Source organism: Bemisia tabaci, chromosome 7, assembly GCF_918797505.1.
Source record: "Bemisia tabaci chromosome 7, PGI_BMITA_v3".
Taxonomy (NCBI): Eukaryota; Metazoa; Arthropoda; class Insecta; order Hemiptera; family Aleyrodidae; genus Bemisia; species Bemisia tabaci.
In genome coordinates this window covers 16944974-16960211 of record NC_092799.1, presented here as the reverse complement: position 1 = coordinate 16960211, position 15238 = coordinate 16944974, and the positions used below count along the sequence as shown (strand labels likewise).

Here is a 15238-nt window from a genome sequence, read left to right as displayed (position 1 = left end):
GTTCCTTTCCGGATAACACCATCCAACTGTCATTTCCCAGCATCAAGCGCAAGCAGGGTGCGAGGCGAGACGAGGGCAATCCTGCCGTGCTAAGGAAGAACGCCGTATGAACATTCGAGAGTTGCCAAAATTCCTGCGATAAAATGCTTATTTTTAAGGAAACGTACGAATATTTTTCTTCAAAATTTTCAGGAGCTTCAGGTGGAATTGCACACAAAATCATCCGAAAAATCGGGAGAAAAATATTCATAAGTTCACCAGGAAATTTGTGTTTTATCGAAGGAAATTTGGCAACACCTGAAGGTTCATACGCCGTTTTTCCTGAGCGCGGCAGAATTGCACGCCGGAATTATGTCACGCAGAGGATGGATCCGTTTTTAATATTTATCGACGGAACGGTGCGGATTCCGCTGCGTTTGTTTTCCTTGTCGCCCTGTCAAAACTCACGACATGACGGTCATCCGTGTCCCCTGTCCCGCGGTCCCGTCATTAATCAATATCCGGGGTGTTGTTCTTGCCCGGCCTGATCGATGCGTCGCGATACGATGCGGTCGCCCCTCTCTTTTCACCTAATTTCCACCCCCGCCGCCCCGCGCCCCGTCCGGGTTAGCGACGCTCGCAATGACCCCCCGGATTTCCGCCGATCGCCGCCACATTCAAATCACCGTTCTTGGCCTAGTTTCCCGATTCTTCGCGCGCTTTTCCGCGTTTCTTGTTCCTCGTTCGTCGTTTTTCGTGAGGACTTCCCCCGTCTTGTCGTCGGAATCTCGCCCCCTTGTCCTGTCCGTTTTTCAGGGTCGATCGCGTTTCCACGCTCGGACCCACCCCCCGGAGCTGCTGAATAAAACACGAGCCGCTGAAAGTATGCGGGATTCGAGAATGGGCCTCTGCGGGCTGATTGTTGAAATCGATAGACAAAGCTATAGACCAAGAAGACAAAAAGGATATGGAGGGATCCTATTGCTGGAAGCGGGTGGTTGTGATAAACAAAAGAGGCAGGTAATAGACTAACTAATGGCAACTCACGAGATACCCTTTAGTTAGTAAATAATTTATCCCTTTAGTCTATGAGAACTACCCAAATTAACCAATAGGATTGCTCTATACTCATTGTGTCCTCTTTGTCCATTGCTTTGTCCATCGATTTCAACAATCCGCTGCACTTACGATGCTCATAGTGGATTCCCAGTCCTTACGAAAGAGGAAGTATGATCAATCAACTATATTTCTAGCGGATTTTGACTTTAGCCAGAAGTATGGTTACACCACTCAAAGGTACTACAAATGGAATCCCCTATAGAAGAGGATGTACCGTAGCAAAACCAGGTGTAAGCATTTACAGATCTATTGGCTCATCCGTCAGGCATAGATTTCCGTAAAACAACTCAATTTTTCAAATATTTTAAAAAAGCATACTTTCGAAAGAATGAAAGTAGGCGACCTGGAATCCACCATAATTATTGGAGGAATATCAATTTTTTCCCTTAAGATATACCATCGATCGGCTATTGTGGAGTACTGTCTCAACTCTTTTCCTGATACTCTATTCTTTTAGTTTTCCACGCTCAAGGAAAACACCTTTTCCTCCTCATTTTCCTGAACTTCAGTACTCTCAGGTATCACGACGAATCCATCAAAGGAGTCGTGGAATTTAGCTCGTTACTCTCCGAGTAAACAGCACGAACACGCGGCGGACGAGTGTCTTCGACCCTTGAATTCTATCGATATTCAGTCACTTCAAACTTATTACTGATTACTGAAGTCACCAGCCTATTATTTGTCCTTTTTGATTTCGAGCACGTTGACAGTCGCTGACAGTGTCAACAAAACGGCCTTTTGACCTTGGCGCGTGTACCGTTGGCACTAACACTTGGACGTATTTCTATCAAACGGAACTATGTACGTCGAGACATGAGCCCTGAGACCCCTAAGAATATGTGCACAACAGGGCTCACGTCATAATGCACATACTTCCGTTTGATAGAAATACGTCCACTTGTCGCTAAATCTCTTGTCTTGCCTCCCCACGTGTTTTCGAGTCTTCCTAGTTCATATTTTGAAAAATTATCGATGGATCTATACTGAGGGCTATTCTCTCAATTTCGAAGAAAATCATTTTTAAATAAAATTCTTCGGAAAAACATTGGAGCCAAGACAATCAAAAGTATTTAAGAGGACTCGTGTTTTATTGAAGGAAATTTGGCAACGTAGAGGCTTGTAAAACTTTCTAACTCAGTACGGCAGCCCCTCAGTATCCACTTTTTCCCGCTTCCTTGTGGTGGAGTACCACGTGTTGAAGCCATGACATTGTCGTGCTGTGAATCCAAAGAGCACCGTAAGAGCATTCGGACGTTATCGAATTTCCCTCGATGAAATATTGATAACGAGGGATCGTGCCAAACAACATTTCGCGAAATTTTCAGAGTATCCTGATTGGAGTACGACTAACTTTCAAGAAAGTCCAAACGAAAAAATGTATACATTTTTCAGAAAATTCACATTTGAATTGATGAAATTTGGCGACGTCGGCTGCTTTTACGGCATTTTTTCTTTCAGCAAGGTCGTCTGCTCAGGAAGAACGCCGTATGAGCCATTAGACGTTGCCAAGTTTCCTCCGATAAAATCCGAATTTACTGGGAAAATTTTTATGATCATTTTCCAAAATTTTCAGAAAATTTTGTAGCCACTTTAATCTAAAATACTCGAAAGTTGCAAGGGAAAATATGCATGAATGATTTCAATAATACGTGTTTTATCGAGAGAAATTTGGCAACTCTCGAATGTTCATACGACGTTTTTCCTTAGCACGGCGTTAGTGTAGAAGCAGGTCCACTTATTTTTCTCGAGGAGGTCGTTGAAGGAGGGGGGAGGAGGCTGTTTTCCCTACATTATTTTCCATTTTTCCCGCCCCGATACCCTACTCGACTCGCTGTAGGGGGAGTGCTTAGGGTACCTTCTTTGCCCTCACAACAACTAAAGACAGCATAACGCGGTACGTTCTTCAGGCTGCCCTTGCCTACGGGTCGATTCGAGGAACCCGCTAGGACCTAGGAGGACAACGCGTAATCCGTTGACCGTGCGGGGTCGCGGGCTCATCGGAGATTCCCGGCTCTGTCGCAATCAAGAGGGTCGAGTTTTAACCCGGGACCCGTGTGTGATGCTGATTGCATCGCGCGGCGCGCCACGGCGCGGAACGTGCTCGCTGCTCGGACAAGTCACTCAGTCTCCGCCGCTCGACTTAATTCCGCCCCGCGTAATCTTGGAGGTAAATTAGGGTTTTGTTCTCCACCCCCCTCGCAGCCCCGCGCCGTCATCCGCCACCTCGGAACGCACCGAAGTCACGATCGGAGCCGCGGTGTTAGCGCCAACGCCTCTGCTTCCGCGTTGCCGAACGCAGCGCGCTCCCTTTAGAGACGATTTATAATAGAAATCCCGCGTTACTATGTTCCCCGTTGTGTGGAAGTTATCTTCGGAAGAAATTCGCTTGATGATGACCGATGAATAAAGCGCTGTGAGATGGGATTAGCGAATGTAACCGAATATGCAGAAACTCGTCGAGGTGAGTCGTATTCTGCCGTGCTAAGGAAGAACACCGTATGAGTCATCAGACGCTGCCAAATTTCCTTCGATAAATACCGAATTGGCAGAGAAAATTGTGAATTTTTTCCCCCGAAAATTTCAAACCATTTCGTACGCAATTTAATCTAAAATACCTGAATAATTCAAAGAAAAATGTGCATGAATGTCGTCAAAAATACATGTTTTATCCGGGGCAATTTGCCAACTCTCGAATGTTCATACGGCGTTTTTCCTTAGCACGGCAGTATTGTCAACAAGTCATTTCTCATCGTAATTCCTAAACTAGGTAATGAGTTAAGGATTAAAAGCACAAGTAGAAAATTCCTTAATCTCGGTAGGTATGCAATCCGAGCTACTTCAAAGTCGAAATGGTCGTATCAAGGGTTCTTGCTTGATACTTATTGTCCGCTGATGAAAGGGCATCAGCTCACTGTTTCTAATGAAAACTTTCTTGCACGCACCATTTCAGACAGACGTAGAGTTATCGAACATTTTTTTCAAGTTTCTGGCCGAAAACGGATCCATTACACCCAGAAGTAAATGTCAGCTGCTCCCTGAAGTGTATTTAATTTCATATTCTCCCGAAATTAGAAGAATGAGTACAAAAAGTGTGTGTGAGGAATAGCAAAATTAAAAAGCGCCTTCAGTCGTGAATGATACCGCACGGGCCACACCGATGTTCGAATAGTTGTATCATGATTTTCGCAACAATCTCTGGGTCTCCTCTACGCTTATCCCCGCTTTATTTCGTTCATTCCCGCCATAGATTCGCCTGGAAGCAATACGTATTATTGACTCTGGCGCAAATGGCAACTCCGTTCTGGAAATCTGAATTTCCGAGTGAATAATTACATCGGGACTTTCGATTTCCCGGAGCCTCAACCAGAACCAAAGCATCGGGGGAGCGGGAACCGCCCGCGGGCTGGTTGCAAGGCTCCTTTTCACTCCTGACAAAACGCCCCCTCCCTACCCTCCTCACTCCTCCACCCCCGTTTCCCGCCGAACTTCCGTGAGCGAAGCAAAACTCAATTTGGGCGCGGAGTGTGGGTCCCGTCGGTGAACGTACGTCAGACGCGTGCCGAACTGCCGAGCCGTGGGGAAAGTTTCTCCGCAACCCGCATTACGCCGCCGTGGTAAGGAAAAACGCCGTATGAACACTCGAGAGTTGCCAAATTTCCTCTCAGAAAAAAGTTATTTTTGAAGAGAGTCATAAATATTTCTCCTTAAAATTTTCAGGGACTTTAGGTGAAATTGCGAGCAAAATTATCTGAAAAATTGGAGGGAAAAATTTACAAATTTTCCCGAAATTTCGTGATTTTCCAAAGGAAATTTGGCTACGCCTGAAGGTTCATATGGTGTTTTCCCTCAGCGAGGTAGTAAAGGTGCGATCAGGGCGCGGTCGGAAGTTTACGGAAGGGAGCCAGGTATCGGTGGATCGGAGTTGTATTCGAAAGAATAGCGAGTCGAATTCGTGTATTCTTGAACCGTAGTTGGATTACATTTTGCAATAAAGAATTTCTATTTCTGGCTTAGCAACAAAAGCAACTATCTTCATAGGGAAATGATTGGAATATGTGTTGTTTCTAAAATTAATTAGAAATAGTTGTTCCCGACTTTTTTTTTGTAAAACGTGGATCAATTTGATTACATTTTGCAAAAAGGAGCCAGGAGCATTGCAGTGTTGCTAAAATTTTGCAACTTCTTCTGTCTTGGAAGAAAAACCTGATTATCTATTAACTGTTTCTATATTTTACTCGCTGAAAACTATACATTTAAGACACAAATTATTATGTAAATTTCATATTTTTTCATTTTTTCAGTAATTTTATTGCAAAAGATGAAGTTGCACAATCTTAGCACCATTGTAAAGCTTCTGGTTTTTTTTGAGGATTCGCTTCTTTTCTGAAACTTTCTAACTGAAATAGCTGTATCTTTCTTGAGAGAAAATGTTTCATCGAAAAAAGGCAACATCCCAATGCTCTCACGGTGTTCCTCCCTAGCTCATCGTGTGTTTTTTCAAAAACTCTTCTGTAAAGATCTTACAGTCTGTCCGATCAGGGTTTAGGACTATCCCTTAGGAAACCCTCAGAAACAACGCACGCATGCATGTAGCGATCCGTGAAAGCTAACCTCAATGTATTGATTCAGTTACCGACCCGGTGTATGTGTACTTGTAATTAGCCCTTTTCCGGCGCGGGAGGCACCTAGTTTCGTTCCGTGCAGCGGATACAAGAAATTATCCACCTTTCGCTCCAGTCTATAGAGCACACATTCTTACCGTCGAATAAACGAGGAGTTTACTTTTCCTATCCTGCGTTACTTGCCCAAGTTACCTTAATTAAGTTAGTGGTTCTGTTAACGCAGCGTCAGGATAGTCGATCCGAAAAAAGGGTAAGAAGGTTGCGGCACATGGCGTGCTCTTAAAATACGTAACGCTGTAGGGAGGAGGGTAGTCAGTCTGCGTTACGGGTGCTTAGCAGGTGGAAGGGGGCGTTAAAGGTTGCGTTACGTAACGCTCGTGCCGATTTTTAGAAACTCTGAAGTGTAAAGTGACGCGAGGTGGCAATTTTTCATTCAAATTTTATCACAGAACGTTAATTTGAGGGTCGGTATGGGAGGTCGAACTTAGCGTTACGTATAAAATTTACTAAAATATCGGTAGGTTCTACCGAGACTCGAACTCGGATCGCTGGATTCAGAGTCCAGAGTGCTAACCATTACACCATAGAACCTAGGTGGAAGGCGAGGTGTTTCAAGACGAAAAGTATTCCATTCGTATAATTTATGAACGCGGAAAGAACGGAAGCATGAGTGAACATGACACTGCACGAATGGTATGAGCTGAAATCAACCTGTGTGCGGTGTTTCAGAGTTTTTTAAATGGTTAAGAATTTGAACATTTGATTCACAATCAGACTATTGTTCAGGATGCGTTTCTAGGGGAAGGTAAAAAAGTCCGATTTTCAGCATTACGTACATTATAAATGGTCTCCAAGACGTTGTTTCTGTAAGAAAATAGGTGAAATGGACTACATTTTGTAATGGGAACTATCAAACCTGGCTCAGTTTAGAAACAACGTATGTACCATTAGTTTCCCTATGTACATAAGTGTTTTGACGGATGGGCTAGATACTGTAGTTTCTATTTGCAGAATAAAGTCCAATAATTGGATCGTATTCAGCAAAAAGGAACCAGCGCGAGTAAAATGTTGTAAAAATGTTGATTCTTCATAATTTTTCAAAAAATCTCCCGGAATAGCAAATAGTTTTGGCTTCGCACCAAAAATTTGTTAACTTTAAAGGAAAATAATTCAGTATGTTGGAGTTTTTTGCCAACGTGCGTTAAAATTCAGCATAAAGCTGAAAATCTCAATACAGAGCACGTTTTTAACGCACGTTGGCAAAAAAACTCCAACATACTGTCATATGACCCGTGCGACCGTGCGTCCATCGCAATCAGTGTGTGGAAAATAATTGTATAAATGTTAATACTGTACTTAAATAAGTATTAATAAAAGGAAAGGAGGTTTTTCATACTTATATTAAGTATTTTTTTAAAATAAAAAGAGCAGTTGCACCATTTTGAAAACACTGTAATGGCTTGCTGGTTCCTTTTTGCTAAGTGCGATCCAATTGTCAGTAAGCATACACCATACAGCTACCACAATCAGAGTTTAATCAACTTTGAGATCATGAAAAGACTATGATTATCCAGATAACCCCGCACGAAAAATGTGTAGTATTACCCTCGTCGGTGCAACTGTTTGACGGGTCACTGTCAACTCTCCCCCGACGGGAGTTGGGTTTTCCTAACCTTGGCTCGCAACCGAAGACGGAGCGGACAAACAGACAGAGCATTGGAAGGCAAAACAAGGCGGAGATCGAGGGGGTAGGTCGGAGGGTTGTTCGGAAGCATTTCTCAGACGGGGACACGGGGACGGGGAGTAATCACAAAATGGATTTACTCGAAAGCTTTTAGGCTCGCCTCCGCAAAGGTGTGTGTGGGGCACCAATAAAAAGTTGATTGACAGCTCCGCCCTGGAAACATGCAGACGCACACGCTCGCGCCGTTGCCGCAGCCCAGAAAAAATCTTTTCACGATCTTACGGTTCAAGTATTACGTGACGCTTTTCCCTCCCGATTTTTTGACCTCCCTTTCCCCTTGTAACACACCCGTAACACAGCTTTACACCTCCCCTCTTGAATGACGTAACGCCAGCCTGCCCCTCCCCCCCATTTAAAAAAAAAAAAAACCAAGAAAACGCTCATTCAGGAAGTTCGGAATTTTCAATTGTTTGCACTTTTTTCAAAGTTTTTTTCATTTTCCCCGGCTCGGCTTTGTTACGTAACGCTGGGCTCGACCCCCCCCCCCCCGTCCCCTTATAACGCACCGTAACGCTGGTTCAAACCCTCCCCTTCCCCCCTAAATGCAGTTTCACCATGTTTTTCTTACTATACATAAGCCCGTATCTCGCATTGGGCTGTAGACTGATAGTTCAGGACCGAATATTGTACGTAAAGGGATGAGATTTGCCTGTTTATATTAGGATTTAATTCTACGTAATCCATAGTCTGATACCTTTTTTTTAACAAAGATTTTACCAATCCAATGACATCGCACGTTTGGAGTAGAGAACCTTTTGTTTTCAAATGGAGTATATAGACACTAACTATCTCCGTCGGTGATGATCAACATCCTCTCTGGTAGGCGGTTTCTACTCGACTTATATTCAACAGCACCGCTTAATCTCTCAGTTTCCCTTATTCTATTGCGCATTCAAAACGAGACAAATCCGGCAGCCCTGTAAGATTGACCCCGCTACACAGTGATTCGGAAGGGGTGGGGGGAGGGCTGGTGAAACACAGGAAGGAAACACCTGACAAGAGTTTTTCTTCTCTTTCATCTTACTTAAGGTATGGAATGCGTAAAATACGCTCGTCGGACCATGTTCAATTAAAGTTCATAGGAAACGCCCCGTCGAAGGTTGAAGTTGACTTTTCTTTTTCGCTCGCTGAGAACTTGACGCGCAAAGCTACGGTTCTGTAGGTAGCGCGCCACGCGACGGGGTGCCATGATCTTAAGGTGAACTTTCAACCAGAGTAAACAAACATTGAGATATCGAACACATTTTGCTAAAATTAGTTCTGGTTTCACCTGAATTATTTGGTCAGAAAAAACAAATATCGAATCTATATTTCTCCTGTAAGCATATGTTAACTGTTTAGACCTCATAAATATTTTTTTGCGAATTTAAAGAAAGCTGAAGCCGTAGAGAGCTTGTAGTAAGTCGTGTCAAAAATGTGAGAGATCGATGCGGAAATCATGATACAACTATATCAACTCCGGTGCGGCCCGTGCGGTATCATTCGCAACTGAAGGCGTTTTTCAATTTTGCTATCTCTCGCACGCACTTTTAATACTCATTCTACTCGAATTCACCCGGTTGCGCTGTCTATTTTGCGTTGTGCGTTTCCTGAGAGCTTAACACAAACGCTGCGTTGCAGTAATCATGTTGGCAACTCAACTGAATAGGGTTGTGCGACAGAAAACAGAGTTCTCTGGATTCCACTAAAGGTGGTACAAACAATTATTTCTAAATGGAATGTCTACTTGGCGCTCTCATCGGGATTCACATGTTTTAAAAACGTTCCTCTGGAGGAAGATCACTCGTTTGACCTAAAATTTCCGAATCGAATGGTTCTCTTGAAATCATCGATAAACCGAACACTCCCCCCCCCCCCCAAAAAAAAAAGAAAAATCATTCTGTAGAATCATTATCGAAATAATAACGCTCGCGTGTTGATGAAAACTAAAAGAAGTTATGAATAAGTAATGTAGGAGGTGGTTTTCCTGTACGGCATGCGGCATTTGAAGTAGTAATTTGACTCAGAAACGTCACAATTTATCGATTTTTTTTTTTTTTTTTTTTTTTTTTTTTTTGGCCTCTGAGGGTGGAATGAAGGTCAGCTGTTAATACTTTTCGAGGAATGAAGATGGGTCCTCATAGATCATTTTCACCATTGAGTCGAAGCATAAACGCATAATATCACATTATATCATGGCATTATTTTACCACCTTGTTACTCACAGCCAAGTCGTTGCTCTTGCGTATGTTTTTATGTTTCCAATTTCCGTTACCGAAAAATAAACCTTTGATTCATTCATTCATCGCTACAACTCGTTCAAGCTGCTCTTGTCATAAAAATCAAACGTCTGAACCGATACTCGTTGCGCTCGCTCGTAAATAAGGTATTCCTGCACCTTTATTCTCGTGTCAGAGACAGTCGGACGTATTATTCTCGGATGTCAACGAAAATTCCTTTCTCCGATCCAATTCGAGCTTCGAGCCCGGGTTTTTCCGCACGCCTCACACTGGACCGAATCAATATCAGGAGTCGGACAAAATCATGGAAACTTTGAAAGCTTATACCCTCGAAAATATGAAACAATTAAGTTTAAAAGTGGTTCCATTGTTCTTTTCTTGAAATTCCCTCTCAGAAGTTTCCCTTGAAATTGGATACGGGACGAAATAAACATCAAAATTGGAAATTTTAGCCAAAAATTTAATGTCCAACCTCTTCTATAAGCTCGATCCACTGTGCGCCTGTGGAGCTTTCGTCACCCCACGGAAGATTCCAGAAATGAATCTACATAGGACAGGATCCGAGTTGGCGGAGGGGCTTTAAGAAGGGTTTTCCGGGGCTTTGACGATTCGATGAATCGGTCGCTCCGCCGACATAAACTGCCATGCTATAAGGAAAAATGCCGTATGATCATTCAAACGCCGCCGAATTCCCTCTCGGTAAATGTTTATTTTTGTGGAAAATTGTGAATATTTTTTATTGAAAGTTTTAGACAATTTAAATCAACTTACGAACAACATTGTCTGAAAAATCGGGAGAAAATTCGTCATCTCCCGCCCGGAGGAACGTAACTCCATCCCAAGTTTGCCAAATTGACTCGAAAAATTGATTTTTTTTTTTACAAAAATGTACATGTACGATTTTTACCCAAAATTCATCCAATTTTTGCTCGAGATCTGAGGGAAAATCAGTGAAATTTTCAGTTATGAATGTCGAAGACTCTCCTTGTTAAAAAGTAATTTACGAGGGGAAATTCGGCAGCATTGCAATGGAATTACATCCTTTCGTGAAGGAAATGATGAATCGTGGTCCTTCCGAAAATCCGTGATTTGTCTGAGGAAATTTGGTAACGTCTGAAAGCTCATACGGCGTTTTTCCTTACTGCGACAGTGAAGGTGTAACTACTCTTGTGTTAGCCCGCGCTTTCCTTGCCCACGTGGAAATGGGTTTACGCCTTTTCGTTGACGCGGACAGCTTTTCCGTCCGGAGTTATTTTCTTGTCCTGGTCAATCCGGTAAATAATGAAGGCACTTGCGACCCACGTGTAGCCTTTTCAACCCCCTCCCTCCCCCACGGAACGAGCGTTTTTATGAACTTGGCCTTTAATTTCGATCCCGACGGGAACGTCTTTCAAGCGAGCTCGAACGGTAGTCGTAGGTGGCCGATTGAGTATTTAGACGCTTGCCGTTGTTTTAGCGTAATTTATAGCGAGTCTCTCCGTTCTCGATCGATAACGTATAGCTTTCGTGGTGGTGCCTCTCGTATGCTTTGGAGTGCCTTTGCGGGGAGAGAACGACCACCTGAGGATACCCTTTTGATTCGTGGAAGAAAAAGAGTAAGGCATTGTCCACTAAAATTGTTATTGTATTATTTTTCACTCGTATTTTCTCGAAAGTCAGAGAATTTTCACGAAATACTGGAAAAAAAAACACATTGGATCTAGAGTCCAGATTCTTAAAAACATCGACAAGAAAAAATACTCTTGATTCAATCAGATTTAAGCTTAAATCAAGAACCAAGCCTCTTCATTTGAGCGGATTTCCTTTTGATTTAAGCTTAAATCTGATTGAATCAAGAGTCCTTTTTCTTGTTAATGTTCTCCAGAGTCTGGACTCTAGATCCAATGTGTTTTTTTTTCCAGTGAATGATTTCATGAATACCACGAATCAACATTTCCTGCACAAACCCAACTGTCAATCGGTTTAGCTCAACTCAATCCGATCGGAATCGAAAACTCGCTTCAGTTGCACAACGATTGACAATCGATAGAAGATTCGACCTCGATCGATAAAAAACATTACTAAAATAGGGATCTATCGATCATTCGACCATCAAGTCGTTCGATAACGATTCAACAGTCGGATACGTAGCGTCGCGAGAAAGAGTTGAAGTCTCTGTGAACAAACGTCGCCCCTCGCGGATAAGAGGGCGGTCGACACGTGAATGATCGATTATCGATATTTCCCCATTTTAAGCTATGGTAAAAGATCGATTGTTAAGGTGTTGGTTGCGAAAGTCCTGTTTATCGATCCTTTTCCATAGGTTTAAACGGCAGATCAGTCGATATATCGCAAAGCACGTCACGACATTGGTGCAACAGGTGAGTCGGGCGCTCGTTCGTGCGCGAGCACCGGGAACTAGCGGCGGAGTTATCAGTAGCGTGGCGTGAATTGCGATATATCGATTGTTATGTAATTTAAACCTATGGTAAAGAATCGATTATTAAGGTGTTCGCTGCGAACACCCTGTTTATCGATCCTTTTCCATAGGTTTGAATGGCATAACAATCGATATATCGCAATTCACGCTACGCCACTGGAAGTTACCCCAACGAGGTTTCAGGTGAAAAAGTTCGAGGTTCGGAGACACGGTGACTCGACATTGATAGCCCAAGTTGGTCGGAGCCGGAGCTTCCCGCGCGATAAGCCCGTCTGGAACTCGCAGTCGTAAAACCCTCAGTCGGTCGCCTGCTCTACCTACCTGCCCTCCTAGCAACGGCAAATCCGCCAATCATTAATCTACCCCGACATCCCATCCCAGATTTTCCTCCCTTTAATCTCCCTTTAAAACCGCCTCGAACCTCCGTTCACTCTTCATTTGCCGGGTGAATCTAGCCCCACCGCGCTGCAAATTATTCGGGTTCGCGTTACTCCAACTTGCGGTTGAACTTATGCACTAAGAGAATCTCGGAGTTACTGCCTATGTGGGGAGAGTTCGGACCAAAGAGATAACGAGATCATCAATTTGAATTGCGGGTCGAGGGGCATCGGGCACCAGCTACTTTTACTAGTCGTCGTCTCTGATTGGCTGATCCGCCTGATGCCCTTTTTCTGGGAGCCCCTATGGAAATAACATGGGGCTCCTTTTTCATCCGAAATATCTCGAATATAAGGACTTTATTCGTCAGAGATTTCAGAAATATTTTCTCCAGATTTTTGCGAAGAGGTTGATGCTTAATACACAGGGTTGCACGGGCGAAATGAAAAATATGAAATATCGAAAATTTCCATGAAATTTCACAAAGTTGTGAAAAATATGTAACAAATTTTCAGTGGCTGGGTATGCAACACACACTACAAAACACCAAGAGGCGAAAATCAATCGCCTTTCTCTTAATTTTGCATTTAATGTCGAAAAATGTTTTTCATATTTTTCTGAAATTCCATGAAATATTTCACTTGAAATTTCAAAATTTTATGTTTAATGAAAAATTGCAACCCTGGCTAATACCTACATGACACTTTTTTCTCAAACACGCCGCACAGTTTGACCTGAAATTTTGTTCTTTTCATGACACCAATTTTCTTATTTTAAGTTTACCAATCATAACCTGAGTAGTTTTTTCGTGAGCCGTGGCACCCTTTCACGCTGAAAAAGAAGCAACCTCGTGCTCATGTTTATTTAAATCTGAGAAATAATACGTAATGTCATCGACTTCGAAACGGCTTCTCTGATTTTTCTCCGGAAGAGAGTATGATTTGCTTGGATACGGAACGAATTCTGAAGTCTTCGAAAAAGCCGCCTATTAGAATGATAAAAAGGGAATTAAAAAGTCTAATTTTCAAATCTGGGGGGCAGCTTTCTCTCTCTCCCCCTCTCTTCTTGTTCCCGCCCTGTAAATACGCACCTGCTGAAGAGGGGATTTTATCCTGAAGGAGAGTGCTCAGTGACCGGGGAAATAGGGGACTTTGAATTCAGCTGGAATTCAATTTAGCGGGATGAGCGATGGAGAACATAGGGGATACTCCGGAGAACAACTCTAAAAATACACCAAGTATGGCTTTTTTTTATAAAATAACAGCCAAACGTATGACGTCCCGGCTGCTTGATCGTTTCTTTTGCGGTTCATGAGTTCGTCCTTTCAGTCTCTTTCAAAAGCAGTGGGAAACATAAGACTATGGAATCCGGAAAATATTAGACCTTGCCCCAACTTTCGGATGATTTTGATAGGATACCTCTTTTAATTCAGGGTCATAGATCTGCTTTGCGTTTTCCAATTATTCTTTTGGTGCGCTGGAATAGAGAGTCGCTTGGATGTAGAGCCCAGACTCTCAAAAACATTGACGAGAAAAAATACTCTTGATTCAATCGGAATTTTTGTTCGAATCAAAAGGAAATACGCATAAATCAATATTTATGCAGCTCGGCCCTTCGATTCAAGAAAAAATCGGATTGAATCAAGAGTACTTTTTTCTTGTCAGTGTTATTAAGAGTCTGGACTCTAGATCCAAGCGACTTTTTTTCCAGTGTGGTTGAATCTTACGGACCAACAAAAACCACGAAATTTTTCATGTATTTCTTCGGAGACTCGCTCTTTCGACTAAATTCCTTTGTTCAGAAGGGAAACGGAAATCTGAATCTTTGAAAAAATGTGCGAGGAAGTCACCCACTGTGATTTTTCGAAAAACTTCATTACTGTCCCTGTTGAACTGACTAAATTAGCGTATTACTCGTTGCTAATCTACAAGATTCAACAAGCGATTGATTCTATGACACGCACAAACGAATCGGCTCATCGCTTCTCTGCAGCAGCTCGCTCGCTTAAGCTCCGGGAAAAGTTGGCTTTACACCTCCTCCAACTCCCATCCGGTGACAAGTCGAAAGAACATAACTCCACTTCCACGAGATCCCTGAAATTCCCGGAGTGTTACGGGCGGCAGGGTTCATGTCGGGGTGCTGTTACTCCCTCCGCATCGGGAGAGCAAGGAGCAGTTTGCATCCCGACTCGTCAAAGTAAATTTGCACAATGCGAGGGCAGAAGTGACAACGGAGTCAAGGAGAGACTTTGCAGTTGGAAATTGTTTGTTTATTCAAATTAAGGCGAGCTCTGTTAGTCGTCTTAAATTGAGTTACGGATCGATTTTTGCTCCCAATCACGTCTCGAGAGCTCGGTGGGCTCCGCAGATGAGCGGCCCCCCGAAACAACGAACGCATCGCGACCCCCTTCCCCCCTCACCGCTCAGTGGAGCAAGTCGATGGGGAAGTCCGGATATGATTTGGAAAATTTAGAATCTTTAATGATCCAAAACGTACACGTTTGAAAGTGGTCTCATAGGTTTTCTCGTGGTTTTTCCTTTAAGATGCTCACCCCTTAAAATGTATTATGTGAAAAAATGGACTGAAAAATTTGCAGTTTTCATAAAAAATTCCATTTCTAACCTGTCCCGATTTGTTGGTCCATTGTGCGCCAACCCTCGTCGGAATTGATTAATGCGCTCTGGTGAGGAAACGTCAACAGTCAGACTTTAAAATTAGGAATACCCCTAGCCCCTTCCTCCTTACCTGTGGTGGAGCC

The 15238-nt window shown here is 43.1% G+C and overlaps 1 protein-coding gene and 1 non-coding gene across 8 annotated transcripts in view; one reads left to right on the top strand and one right to left on the bottom strand.

Moving 5' to 3' along the window:
* The window catches only part of cno (adherens junction formation factor afadin), a 289893-nt gene that overhangs the window by 211474 nt on the left and 63181 nt on the right, over positions 1–15238 (top strand). The gene's annotated exons all lie outside the window — the stretch shown is intronic.
* Positions 6240–6311, bottom strand: TRNAQ-CUG (transfer RNA glutamine (anticodon CUG)). Its single transcript has one exon. It is a non-coding gene; the product is annotated as a tRNA-Gln (tRNA).